This window comes from Taudactylus pleione, unplaced genomic scaffold (assembly GCF_031769625.1).
Source record: "Taudactylus pleione unplaced genomic scaffold, aTauple2 ptg000229l, whole genome shotgun sequence".
NCBI lineage: Eukaryota > Metazoa > Chordata > Amphibia > Anura > Myobatrachidae > Taudactylus > Taudactylus pleione.
Genome location: NW_028284631.1, coordinates 2,437,043 through 2,451,396, shown reverse-complemented (window position 1 = coordinate 2,451,396; position 14,354 = coordinate 2,437,043). Strand labels below are relative to the sequence as shown.

General features: G+C 41.4%; 1 protein-coding gene across 2 annotated transcripts in view; it reads left to right on the top strand.

Annotated features, from left to right (window-relative positions):
• BOK (BCL2 family apoptosis regulator BOK) overlaps positions 1-14,354 on the top strand; it is a 110,696-nt gene that overhangs the window by 20,637 nt on the left and 75,705 nt on the right. Inside the window, exon 2 of one of the 2 annotated variants that reach the window (XM_088479279.1) lies at positions 4,734-4,819. The exons of the other annotated variant lie outside the window; for it this stretch is intronic. The gene's annotated coding sequence lies outside the window, so the exon portion shown is untranslated. The remainder of the gene's footprint in view (positions 1-4,733; positions 4,820-14,354) is intronic. 2 annotated transcript variants of the gene reach the window in all.

Sequence of the window (14,354 nt, the reverse complement as noted above, 5' to 3'; positions counted from 1 at the left end):
AGAGCCTACTGGTTCCCAATAAAGATAACTCTGATAGTGTCATTTATAACACAGACAAATCTGCTGACTTTTAGGGGGGCTGCACTTAGGGTCTGATTCAGAGATGTACACTAATCACACAGCTGTTGTGTCTTTGCAAGCAGCGGCTGTGCGATAATATTCTAATGCCACAAGAGAACGCAGCATCAGATCATCTGCATTACACTGTGGTTACTCAGAATGACTGGGAAATTTACGCTGCGAAAGTCAATGAGGCTGCGTCCAAGGACAGGCCACTGGCTTCAGCACACCCAAAAACAAGGTCAACACACCCCATTTTCTGCAATGCTGCCTGTCGCTGCCCCGAAGCTGCTGCAGCCTGTCAATGGCATCCAGGGCACTGCCAGTGATCTCGCAGAATGAGATCTGCACTTGTGCAGTGTGGCGCAGATCTCACATCATTGGGTTTGTGTACATCTCTGAACTAGGCCCTTAGTTATCACTGACCAGTGAGTGCACTCAGAGGAGCCTAGACGAGGGTTGGAGCAGGTGCTAATTGCCAATTTCTGGTCTTGATGAAGGGGCCCAAGTCCTCCGACCCCACTCCCTCTTTTACCTGTCAGCGGCAGCAGCCTGTGTCCCTCAGCCCAGCACACGCTGCTTTCTAAAGTAACGAGTAGTACACATTGAGGCAGGGTACGGGGAGTCCTGTTTCTCATTACTTATGTTCCCCTCTAACATTTTGCCTCCAGAGGGAGTTGGGTGACACCACTCACTCCACCACACCCAATTCATAACTCCTGTTTAAAAAGTGTCTTGAAATGTGGGAAGCCTCATTCACCTGTAGATAAAAGAGAATTTCCCACTTGTCTAAACAAAATCACAGCTCACATAGGGCCTAATTCAGAGGTGGACGGTGTATGAAGGGCGCCCAGAAAGCGCAGCTTCTCAGCCTCCGAGTATGCGGGAAAGGGAATGGGATTGAATTACCGACAGTGAGAGTCCGATAGTGAGAGATATCCCAATGGGCATTGGTAAGTACCCTAACCTTCCCCTCTACCCCACTAACCCTTCTTTAGGGGTGCCTATCCCTAACCTCCCCTCCTAGTGCCTAACTCTAACCTCCCCACAAGGGTGCCTAAACCTAAACCGCCCTCCCCACACCCTAAACCTAACCCTCTCGGGGGGCTGCCTAACCCTAACCCCCCCCCCCTAGTGCCTAACCCTGTCCCCCTTCCCCTAGCCTAACCCTAACAATCCCGGGGGGTGCCTATCCCTAAGTCCCCCCGAGGATCGATAAACCTAACCAGTGTTATACTTACCCGTCAGCGGACGATCTGGATTGTGTTGGGATTAAGATAGGCATCAGCATTTCGACACCTATCTTAAGTCCCTTGTTAGGCGGGTCCAGTCGGGATTTAGACCGGCGGCATTGCATCCACCGGTCTATTAACTACATCCCGCGGGAAAGTACTGAATGAATGATTAGCGCATGCGCCGGTTGCGCCTTCTGACAGCGCACGATCTATAAAGTGGGCGTGTTAGTAGGCGTAGCTAACCGGCACAGTAGGTACCTCATTTGCATAGGAATGCTTTTATTTGGTCTGTAACACTTCAGAATCAATAAGCATATACAAAAGAAAGCATAGAGGATAATGATGTATCTATACTGAATCTATGTGTGTTTAGCTGTTGAGCTGAGAGTGTATTAATTATTGCTGTTACACCGAGCTACTGTTCATTATTTGAATATCTGGGGAATAGACTCCTTGTAGGGTAATTATGTTCAGGATTCATCTTTTACAATAATAATCTCTGACTTTGGAGTCTGATAGACAATACGTGAACTGTTAGCTCCTTCACGTATCTCTCAATCTGCTGCAGGCTAATGAAGTTATATCATTGTACAAGTTATTTATCTATATTCTGAATGGGAGTATACCAGCTATTTTATATAGGTCAGCATACCTTTGATATTGCATTTTATTAATCATGCTATACATGTTAATAAATGCTTGTATATATTTTTATCACAATTAGCATTTTGTTTTGTAATTGTTATATAGTGTTTAGTTTATGAGTTCCACATAATACTATGAATATAAGCTTGCGAGCAGGGCCCTCGTACCTCAATGTTTGTCTGCTATTACCCATATTGTCTTGTTCTATTACTTTTTGTTCCGAATTGTAAAGCGCAACGGAATATGCTGGCACTATATAAGTAACTGATAATTAATAAATAAATATTATATAAGCAGCAGTTTGTGTACCCATAACTGATATTAGTATTAATACTAAGAATGTACTTGATATATGCTAGCTAGAAGCTGATTGGTTGCAAGTATGGGCAACTTCACTTGTCCACTCCCCCACTCTTTAGAAGGTTTAATGTTTCCCATTGAATCCATCTACCTTATAGCTTTGCCCCCATATGCCATTGAAACTAAATTACAAATTAAAATTTTCTAAAGAAATATTATGTTATTTCTCTGCAAAAGTTTTCAGTAAGAAATTAATATTAGTAGAAAATAATAGTTGCCAGCATGAGTGGCAGGAAATGTTTGCAGCTGTCAATTACAACATGCAAGTGGATGAGACTGCCCTGAGAGCGTGGGTTACTCCACACGTCTAGTGAGACAGAGATCCTGGGAGGTGGTTAGAATCATTGTAGTGTAATGCGCCTAGAGGGGAAGGTGTTCTTTGGAATTTGACTGATCACTCACCTGTAGAGAAGGAATTGCCTTATTATGCAACTCCACGTCTCAGCCTCATGGCAAGGTACAATCTTTTCTGCTGGGCATATTCTCCGTCTTTCCAAATCAACATGTATTAAAGATTATTATTGTATTTGTTTATTAATCTTTAGATAAAACTAACATATTATGCAGCTCTTGGCAGGGAAGGTTTAATGATTCACCTCAGTCTCATAGGATGCAAAAAAATTGAGATTAGATTCTAGCTATGTTTAGTCATGAAAGAGGTTGTAGTGCAATGAGGTCTGCTTAAACTGCATCTTGGGTAACATATTTAAGTGGCGTCACTAGGAGGATGGGGGTTGTGGACCGAATTGGGTGACACCATCCGAGGGGGTGACACCAAAACAGAAGAGCTGCTCTGCAATTTTGGTGTCAACCCCTCCGATGGTGTCACCAAGCAGCGGTGAAAGTGTGCCGGGAGTAGGGAGAGCCTGCGGGCTTCCGTAGTGCTGGGCAAGCCCCCAGCATGATAAGAACAGTGGGTGGCATGTGATCACTCCTCCAAAACATCATACGCCATGGGGCGTGGCCTTATGGATGCATGGCACGCAGGCGCCTTTGGAGTGCATGAAGTCCACAGTGGCACTGGGTGACGCCACTGCATACTTACATAAGCCTTCTTATCATCAGTGACCCTGGAAAATAGGTTCAAACGCTGGCACCCATGCACATTCTTTGTTACACTGTATAAATCCGGTAATCTGCACACAATGGAAAGTCCACACTGCCATTTTTGGATCATATCTGAACCATGTTGATGCTTGGGATAAGCTCCAAAATGCTCTTAAAAATCTTGTAAACACATTTTGGGGTTTTTCTTTCTTCATTTATTACTTTTAACTTAGGGGGAGCCAGTTACTGGTATGACAAATAAGTGCAGACTCTTTATCCACTGCAGTGAAAGCAGTAAAATAAAGAACATGCCACAGTACATTACCTTTCTAGGCCGATAAGAGCTGTCCCTTGTGAAGAAAGGACTTCCAGGTTTATTACCCGGGTCTATTTCTGCGCATACGTGACCATCAGCCAGCGCATGTGCGAGCCACAGGGGACCCTGAGGGGGGACCCTATTGGATGCCTTTCCGGGGAAGCCTCCAGTAAGTAGTCTATAAGCTTCTATTAGGCAACGCCATCTATAGATGGTGTGGTCTAACGGGAACAAGCTCCGGATAGTTTTGCAAATGGGGAATACCATCAAACCTCCGAAAACGTCATTTTCAGAGGTTTGACCGCAGTTTTGAGGATAGTGCATTCCGCCCGCAAACATTTATTGGACCTGATTTAGAGTTGAATGTAAAATTGTAACTTTTGTGCACAGACAAAGTTGCATCCATTCCATACCAAATCTAATGTATAAATGGACTTGCAGCCATCACTAGTATCAACTCAAAAATTAGTACCAGACCTTTGGGACATGAAAATATTTCTCCAAAAGGCATATATTAAAGATATGTGTGTCAAAAACAGATACATCAGTAAGGAGCATAGCTGACTCAGATCTTCATGCCTTTGCTGTAGTGATTTTACACGTGAACGCCCAGGATCCGCCTCTCCATCTGCAAATGGATACAAGCATAAGATACTTTCAGCTCAATATACAGGTTTAAGTTGTAAGCACAAAGCAATACATTATATCCAAGTCACATTTTTATGTGGTGCAAATGGACTTATCGGAACACTACATGGAGATATGGTCTGTCCTCCTGTGGTCTCTGTTTTCTGTACATATACAGGGTACGGCACATGCGCAGTGGAGCTAAGCCTGGCCTCCGCTGGGCATTCTCTGTGTTGGTGTTGGGTGCAGTTAGTGGTACAACTACAGTGGCAAACGCAGAATTTCTAGAGGGGGGTTTCCAAATGCTTGATTTTAGAGTGAGTGTGGCCAGTCCATGAAAATGGCATAATTAGCACTTATCCTGTTTAATATGCGTCATACAAAGTGTATTGTATATCATAATCCCAACATATACAGGACCAGCAATCATTTTTTTATTATAGATGTGGGGACCATTCCAGAGCATTGGAGCAAGTCCAGGAGTCTGTGGGAGCAGCAGAAGAGCCTAGCACTGCCCTGGACATATACTGTATGTACATATTGGTCTCCTTATGCACTGGATAGTGTATTATACAGTATTAATATTTAAACTTATTGATGGTCTATAGCAGTGCACCCCTAACAGTGCATGTTTTATTACTGGCTGACACATGTTAAAAGATCTACAGGTGGTGCTAATTATTTAATTTGTGATCCTGAGACGAACATGCGGCATTAGTAAAATTCTATTATGGTACAATATCTATTGTGGTCATGGTGTGGACTGGGGAGGGGGGTTTCCAGGCAACCGGAACCCCCCATGCTTTTGCCTATGAACTACCACATCTTTGTGCTTCCCTATCCTCCAGACCCTCTCTGCACCGCTTACCCTCCACTGCTCTCAAGTATTGACAAAACCAAATTGCCTGTTTACAAAATATTTGGTTAAAGTAAGCAGAATCATTGATTTTATCCCATGTTTATAAAAACAAATATTTTATAAAAATGTTTTGTTCTCTGCAGAATTACTTTTATCAAATGTGAACTTAACCAAAAAAATATGCAAAAAATAAATAAAAATACATATAATCCATGTAAAATAGAAATTACATGAAAAGACCATAAATATACTATAGTAACCAGGGTTCCCATACCAGCCATGAACATACACACATTAATTATTAGGGTTGTATTAAGGAACAGGAATTCTGAGCCTGATTCAGAGCCGCTCGTAAGCGGCCGCTCGCTCGCTCCGAGCGAAGTTCGCACATCTGTGCATGCGTATGGGTCGTAATGCGCATGCACCAACCAGTCATTGCGGTCGGAAATCGTGCGCTCGCAAAACAGCGAGGGGCTGCTAATTTGAGTGACAGAATGAGGCATTAGTGGGTAGTAACTGGGGAAGGTGCTTGAAAACGGGGAGTGGAGATCCGAACGCAGGCGTGCCAAACGGCCAAAATGGGCGTTTAATGGGTGTGCATAATTAACAAAGCAGCGTCAATGACCGCGTCACTTGGTTGTCTTTTAGCCTGAACTGCTCGAGGTGATTGCGGGAAGTAAAACCTACCATAAGCACTGCGAGCAGTTCAGACGCCTTTCGATGCACTCGATTAATCTAATAAATAGCGGAGATGACGTATGATGTGAACGGCCAGGGGGCGTCTTTACAAAATAGCGAGCGCATGTTCCGTTTGCTCGCTCAGACATAGAGGTGTCAGCAGACCGCAATGAGCGAGCGCTCAATTTAAATAGCCGGCCCCTTTTTCTGAACGACCGTTCGCAAATAGCGTCCGGCTCTGAATCAGGCCCTCTGATCACTGCAGTTCAGTTGAATTCCAATTCAAAATATGCAAATTGTATAAATAAATAAAAAAAAGCAATTTGCTTTAATTGCTCTTATCCGCGGCCTTCCAGTTCTGCTCCGCCCACTTCCTGACAGCTATTTACGATCTCTGTGAAAGTAGGAGACGGAACACAGACAATAAATCTAATGAGGGTGCTTACTAGTTAAAGTTGAGAGGTATTTGGTTCTGACTGTGGAAGGTGGACACAGCGCATGCGTCAAAGTGTGGAGATGGACTAGCAACGGTGGATGCAGAAAGGATTTATTTGCAAAGTGAGTGACAGGTAGTCAGCATTTGGGGTAGATAATGGGGGTGGTTAGAAAAATGCAGGCGTGTCGGGACTGTTTTCTGGGTGTGCTCTGTCTGAGAGAGCATAAGCTTTCTCAGAAGTTTGATGTGCAACCAATGTGGGACCGATGTTCTCTCTTATGTACGTACAGTACGTGATCTGTGAATGTCAGATGCCGGAGATGACATTCGCCAGATGCTGCTGAGACATCCAAATATTTCCCAATTCTGCTGCATACGGAATCGCAGTCGCAATGGGATTTGTGTGCATCTCTAAATCAGGCTCTTTGTGTCAAGGTATACAGCAGATACAGCTCTTTAAAAAAATAATAAATAAATGTATAATTTATAACGCTATAATTCTTCCTCAGCGCACATTTAGAGACAGCGCTCTAGGATGTGTATTGCTGCACTTTTCCCCTCTGTCTTATGGTGCATACACACTAGACGATATGCTCCCTGAGCGATATCGTCTAGTGTGTCCCCGGCAGGCTGTGCTCAATGTCGTTCATGACATTGAGCACAGCCTTTGAACGATATCATTAACGATACACTGGGGAGTGGGGTGCTGTGAGCCCCTCAGCCCGGCGCAAAGCCAGGGGGCGCGATCAGGGGGGCGCGGGGTTAGGTGGGTCAGGGGAGGTGGAACTAGTTCCATATCCAAATAGAAGTGACGTTACGCAGTTCTGCCCCGTTCTGGCCCACTTTAACCCCTGAATATATGTATTTATCGTTTGATTCTAGCCTTTGCTTTGGTTTGCATATATACACTTTGACATCCAAAATCTAATCTAAATTGGGGCTTGCCCTATAGGAACAAATCATGTTTAGCTTCCATGGTCATAAAGCATGTGGCATAGGTGATGCTACAGCTAATGCACACAGGGCCATAACTAGGGTAGTGTGACCATTGCCATGGCACAGGGCACTGCAGGGCAGAGGGCGCTGTTCGTGCCTGTCGATTTTCTGTTTATTATCACTCTCACTTGTAGCTTCCTCTTATTTTATCCACAGCATCTCCTGGCTGCCCCTATCTTTTCCAAGGCACTTCCCCAGGCCATGGCCCTTTTTCGGGTGTTATCTCCCTATTTAAAAAATAGTGGGGGGGACGACTTCCGGTTCCGGCTTTATGGAGTGAGCAGCTCCGTAACTGCACTCCGCTGCACTTACGGCACAAAACCTTTTCAAGGCTATTTCCAGCCTCCAGCCCAGCGCCTACCTAACACTTACCTGCCTGACCGCCGATGGACAAATATCTGACCACTCTGCTGCCACTGAAGACTCCTCAGAATACAGATAGGAACAGAATTGTTTGGGTATAAAGCTCCTGAGAGTATTTAATAGTAAGGGACCGGATGCAAACTCATGACACCAGAACCGGAAGTAATATAGGGGCTGTTTTTAACATTATTTTATGTTTTGTATAAAACAGAAAAGCATTATATTGTTTTAAACATTATGGTATACAGAAAAGAAGTGTGTGTATTTATATATAAGTGTTAATTGTGTTTTTTGTTATGATTCTGTGATGATTGTTTGAAAATCCCTGCACCAATGAGAGACATTCTGGGGGGATATAAGTTTGTGAGGGTCACCACTCACATACACCCTGAGAAAGACTCACTGCTTTAAGAGTCGAAATGCGTTGGTGATTTATGTGAAGGACCCTTATACCGAAGTTTGATTAACAGCTTCCTGGAAACGCCAGCAGATCCTTATTGTCCATCCCGGGAGACTCTGAGGTTTTTTTCTGCATATACCATTTTGGGTGTCCAGGAAACTGCACCCTAACTACACGGTACGGGTGTGAGAGACCACTTCAGTATATACTGCTGCCTTTCTGTTGAATCGCAAGTGATCATATATTTTATTGTTTAGCTAACCCATCGTGTCTCTGAGATAGAGCATAGATTAGGTGAAGCCTTTACTGATGTATCTCACCTTAAGCACTCAGAAACTAAACTAGAAAATGAGAATTATCATCTCTGGAACAAAATTGATGACCTGGAGAACCGCTCGCGTAGAAATAATATTAGATTGGTCGGTCTCCCAGAATCTATTAAAGGTCCTGCACTTTCCATTTTTGTGCATGAAACACTTCCAGAAATACTGGGCATAAAATCCGAGTGCCACGATTTAGTAGTGTAACGAGTGCATAGAGTGGGTAAAGCCCCTCCAACACTAATGCCAGACCATGCGTTACCTTACTCCGATGTCTAAACTACCTTCACAAAATGCTCATTTGGAATGCATCACGTAAGATACCTTCAATTATATGGGAAGGCTCAAAATTATATATCTTCCAAAACTACTCGATTGAACTTACCAGGGCTCGGAAGGCATTTGCCCCAATATGCTCTCAGCTCATTCAAGAAAAACGCAAATTTGCCTTAATTTATCCTGCGAGACTCCGTCTGTTTGAAGGGTCTTCTTACAAAGACTTTCTAAACCCGGATGATGCAGCTGGATACATCCGAGAGGAACGGGAGGCTGCCAATCAAGACATATCAGATTCTCTCTCCGACCCATCCTAAAATGATCCAATAGTCCTCACCTTAGTCAGACTATCCCAGGTCATGGTCCAGAATGCGTCGTTAAATTCTACTCGTTGGATATTTACGTTTCTATTCTCCTATTTAGTGCTCATATATATTTGTATTATTGTTGGGTCTTATGTACCCTATTTCTTGCAACTGTTTATAACTGAAGTTCCGCGACAGTTTTATATACCCTACTTCAGTACTGTTATTGTTGTTACTAATCTATGCTTACATACTGTACTGCGATCTCAAATTATTATCTTTTAGTAGTGATCAATTTACAGGGCATAACAATATTTCCCTTGATATTAGCCTTAATGCAGTGGAGGTCATGACCGGTTTGAAATTATATTTCTAATGATCTTCCACTTTTTCTTCCTGAAGTCACCAGTATACAATTCTTTTGCACTAATCAATTGTGCACTCTGCTCAACTTTATGTCTTTTTGATAATGTTTGGTTTGTCCCCCTTTCTTACTATGTTTCCCTTTCACCCCCTTTCCTCTCATATGCTGAAGGCATTATTGTTCCGGTCGATATGTTCCACTCTTTTGCTACAATTATGTCATGGATAACTTACGTATAGGTTCCTTAAATGTGGGTGGTATAAATTCCCCTGCAAAGAGACAAATATTTTGATTTATCTTACCCGTCAGAAAATTGATATCACCTTCTTTCAGGAGATGCACCTTAGTGGAGATGAGGTAAAAAAATTACAAATGCTTAATTGGTCCTTATTGGCTGCAGCACCTTATAATTCTAAAGCAAGAGGTGTAGTTATACTAGCTAGAAAAAAATCTTAATATCCAAGTCCTCCAGGTATTACCAGATCCAAAAGGCCACTATGTTCTTACCTCAATACATTATAATAATTCGAAATTTACTTTATGTAATATTTATGCTCCCAATATTTACAAGAGGTCCTTTTTCCAAACCCTCCTAGCTAAATTAAGTAGCTTCAGCCACAAATCAATTTTAGTGTGTGGAGATCTTGATCTAAGTTCCTCACCCTACCTAGATCTCTCCAATCCCCCAAATGACTCCTTGCACCTTCCTTAATTGGGGGTACCGTCATTTGCTAGTAAATTACAATTAGTAAACACATGGAGAGCACTCCATCCTACTGACAAGGAATATACCTGCCTTTCTGCGGCTCATCAGACACTTTCAAGAATAGACTACATCCTTATTTCACATAGTTTATTCCCCAGAGTATCTGGAGTTAAAATTGAACCAATTACCATCTCTGACCACGCCCTACTTTGGTTTGAATTGCAAACTTCCAGAGACCCTGGAAGGCCCCAATCCTGGCGCTTTCCTTCACACTTATCCAAAGCCCTGAAGTTTTGTGATAGATTAAACTCAGCATGGGAAGAATTTCGGATCAATAATATGGAACTTTTGAATAGCGACCCTACATTGTTCTGGCAAACTGCAAAATCTGTATTAAGAGTAAATATTATTTCTTATGTATCGACTGCAAAAAACCCCCACCTTCTATCGTATCAAACCCTACAACAAACTTTAACTGATTCCTATGAAGCTTTCAAATAACACTCTGTGCTTGAGACTAAACAAGTATACTTACTAGCTAAAACTCATTTTGAGGAACATTTGCAAGCTATGGGAGACAGATATCTATTCTCGGTAAGCTATAAATTTCACAAATTTGGGAATAAAGTTGGTAAACTACTAACAAACCTGGTTAATGGTACTCGTGCCCCTATGGTAGTATACCCCCTTCGGCTCCCCACTGGGTCGCTCACAACTTCAAATTGCCAGATACTTAATATTATGAAATACTTTTATGAATCCCTATATTCAGCCGTAGAGGTTTCTAACCCCAACAATCTACCTTTATCTTCCCCCACCATCCCCCCAGAGCCCCAGGCACCCCCATCTTCCTCCCCTAACATTGACTCCATGTTTGGTGTTCCTATCTTGGAATCTCTACCCCTTCCACATGTTCCTTTGGAATTGATATCAGATCTAACTTCCCCGATCACTTTAGATGAGATTTTGAATGCAATTAAGCGTCTGAAGCCAGCCAAGGTACCGGGAACCGATGAATATTTCAGTGATATCTATAAAATATTAGCCCCCAAAATTGGAGAGACATTGGTAGCAGTTCTAAATTCCATTATTTCTAGTAAATCTATTCCGCTTTATTTGAACTTAGCCGTCATAAAAGTAATCCTGAAACCTGATAGGGACCACTAACTCCCTGAATCTTACAGGCCAATTTCTCTCTTAAACATAGACTACAAATTATTAACAAAAATACAATCTGTACAATTAAAACAAATTTTACCCCATATAATCCACAAAGACCAGACTGGCTTCATATGGGGTCCTCACTCAGTTGTCAATATTAGAAAGATTATATCGGGTATTCAACATCTATACTCTCATGAAAATTCATCTCCTGGGGCTTTCCTGGCTTTAGACGCAGAAAAAGCCTTCGACCTAGTCACTTGGTCTCACCTCTTCTCTACTCTACACAATTTTGGCTTCCCGATAGAATTTATTCAATCTATTCAATCTCTATACGCAGGCTCATCCTCTCAAATTGCATGTATGGAATCCTTTCATCCTCTTTTCCCATCTGTAGAGGCACTAGACAGGGTTTCCCCCTTTCCCCTCTCCTATTCGCCTTAGCTATTGAACCATTAGCAATTGCCTTACGTTCATCCCCCCTGGGCATCACGATAGGCTCGTCAAATCTCAAAGTAGCCTTATTTGCAGATGATCTAATCCTAACTCTTACCACCCTGTTTCATCTATTCCAGCAGCTATAGACATCATTAACTCTTTTAGTAAATTTTCGGGATATAAGATTAACATATCTAAATCCGAGATTCTTCCCATAAACGATCCCTCCAATACCCTCCAACAGTCTCCCAAGCTAACTTCTTTTCATTTATAAAAAAAAACAAAAAACTCAGCGCTTCCACTCCAGTAAACACAATAAAGAATAATGTGTATTTAGATAGTGTACTAAGGACAATAACCTAGCAATGAGATGTATAAAAAGTGAGCATTTATTAGCCAATAATAATACATAAAACCAATAATCTAGACAATAAGAGAAAAATAATAAATAACATTCAAAAAATACATAAAATGCAAACAGTAAACCAATAATGGGACATGAGTGTAACCCAGTTATTGGTATACCTAAACACTGTGCTCCTTGTTGCAGATCATAAGTAACCTTGTATTAACTTTGATACAAAATAACTTTATGCTCCTGTGAGCTAGTGCTATAGCAGATAAATGTGGCTCAATATCCAGAAGGTTTTGATATAAGAAAAAATATTTATGGAAATCAGACAGTCTGTCCAAAAACATATATGTTTTTTGTATGTTTCCTTCCAGCTTTCAATAAGCAATCTCTATAGATAAAATCAAGATGTGATGTCGGCTCCTATTAGCATATTCTGAGGCATGTATTTCAGACTGCGCCTATTAACACTTCCACCGCTAATCGAAAAATAAATAAAATTCAAAATAGTTCTCTTTGCAATAAATACAGCTCTTCACAGCAAAGTGGTGAGTGTTTTGTAGGCAATTGGAAATTGGATACAGCTCGTATAGGTGATTAAATCATTTCTCCAGCCAAGACTTGTAAGTTAAAACGTGGACACGGACCGTCCATAGGTAGAGGAACTGTGAGTACTCACGGTCTGTAGAAAAAGGGGGCCCCCTTTATTCTCCTCACCTCCTCCGTTTTCTGTATTCAGGAGTATATTGTCTGGTATCAGACTAGGCTGAAAGGCCGATCCGCGTACCGTGTGCCGCGTGCTGCAATGATCTCCTGTGTGTCTCAGGTGCCCGGAGCATGAGCCTGGACACAGCGCTGGAGCATGTATCTAATCGGAGCGTGGACAGTCACAGGAAGCAACAGTGTATCAGTGGATACTGAATGATGAGATAGTCCCGCCTAACGCGTTTCATCACTTGACATGTGACTTTATCAAAGGTGATAGGGAGATCTCCATACTACCTTTATATACCTGCTAACACAGGTGATTCTACAAAAATCAATTAATCAATCAATAAGTTATTTAGTCTGATCATTGTAACATTAAATAATATACGTACTACATTTATATCTCATTGCATTAAAGGAAAGAAAAAAAGGAAGATGAAGATATTCATAAAACCACACAATAAATAATAAATGTGTATAGAAAAGTGACCAACATATATTGATATATAACAATGTTAATAAATTAAACAATCTACCAATAATAGATAGTAATTAAATAGTAATTCAACATAACATAAATATGACACTGCTAATATAAAACTGATTTTGGTGGATTAGTCTCTCGATCATATAACCCGTAACAGACTATAACCAGATATATAAATACTGAAAAATAAATATATTGAAAAATACATAAAGATATAAATATCTACAATCAATATCAAAAAATATATAAATATAAAATCATATGACGTATTGGACCCAGTATACCTTTATGATGCATGACTCACCCCATATAAATCATAAAAACACTATATAAATTTTTACAGAGGATTCTTATAACAAGATGATCAATTGTAATTTATAAGATTGCGATCAAAATGCATCTTGATCGCTATATACAATAAAGATGAAATTATGGCAACTAATTCGTACAAATCCCAATAAATGTATATATATCTCCATTTAGTACATATATGTGTAATCTAAAACAATCACCCTCAGAGTCTATTAGAGTCTTCAAAATATAAGCATAGTAGCCTTCAATGTATATCTTAATAGATAACACATAGCAGTATATTATATTGTACAGGGACGTCAAAAGAAAAGATGACATTATATTACAGCATCAAATGGATATAGAAATAACGGACAATGCACAACAAATTTAGTAATGAAATAGGAAGGGCATAGTACATAAGGGGTGGCGGAAATTTAGATCTCAGATACGGAGGGATCTGACCTCAGTCTTCTTTAGATATATAAGTGATTGGCTATTAAATAAGTCTATTTACACAGATAGAGATTTTGCTATCTTTGAACCATTTGCACCACCAGCTCTCTTACATTCTAAATTGACGGATATCCCACACACCATAGCCTCTAATATTATATTTAGAGATACTCATCTAGCTTGGGGAAACTTACACAAGAAGCTACATAGTAACTTCTCTAGCACCTCATTTATCCCTATCTGGGTCAGGGGTGTATCTAGGGATCCAAGCGCCCCTGGCAATGTAATGTACTGGCGCCCCCCTACCCCCCTTATGCAGTGCCCCCAGTAGTAATCCCCCAGTAGTAATCCCCCCTATGCTGCACTGCCCCCAGTAGTAGCCCCCCCTATACAGTGCCCCCAGTAGTAATCCCCCCTATGCGGCCTTGCCCCCAGTAGTAGTCCTCCCTATACAGTGCTCCCAGTAGT